Source organism: Nicotiana attenuata, unplaced genomic scaffold (assembly GCF_001879085.1).
Source record: "Nicotiana attenuata strain UT unplaced genomic scaffold, NIATTr2, whole genome shotgun sequence".
NCBI classification, from domain to species: domain Eukaryota; kingdom Viridiplantae; phylum Streptophyta; class Magnoliopsida; order Solanales; family Solanaceae; genus Nicotiana; species Nicotiana attenuata.
Window position 1 is genome coordinate 24,033 of NW_017676571.1, and position 390 is coordinate 24,422.

Sequence of the window (390 nt, forward strand, 5' to 3'; positions counted from 1 at the left end):
GGGGGGGGGGGGGATCTTGGTTTTTTTATATGATTTTCGGCAATTCTCACTTTATGAGCTAGCTTCTGGGGATGATATATAGCTAGTTACCATCAAGGTCTATTTTTTGTGATTAAAGCAGACCTATCCCAATTCTTGACTTAAATGATGTTTGGTCACCATATTATATTATCTACGCTCCAGTTGGCAGACCCGGACGTGCAGGCCTACAAGGGATGTTAGACTATCAAATCGGTTTTGTACTGAGGACTTGATCTCTTTATTACTGAGCAATCCTCACTGCATGAGTTACTTTTTATAGTTGAGCAATCTTCGACTGATTGAAGAAGACCGGTACTCTTCTCTATTTTCTGGAGTCATAATTGTTTCCATAGATTTGATGCCCTAATT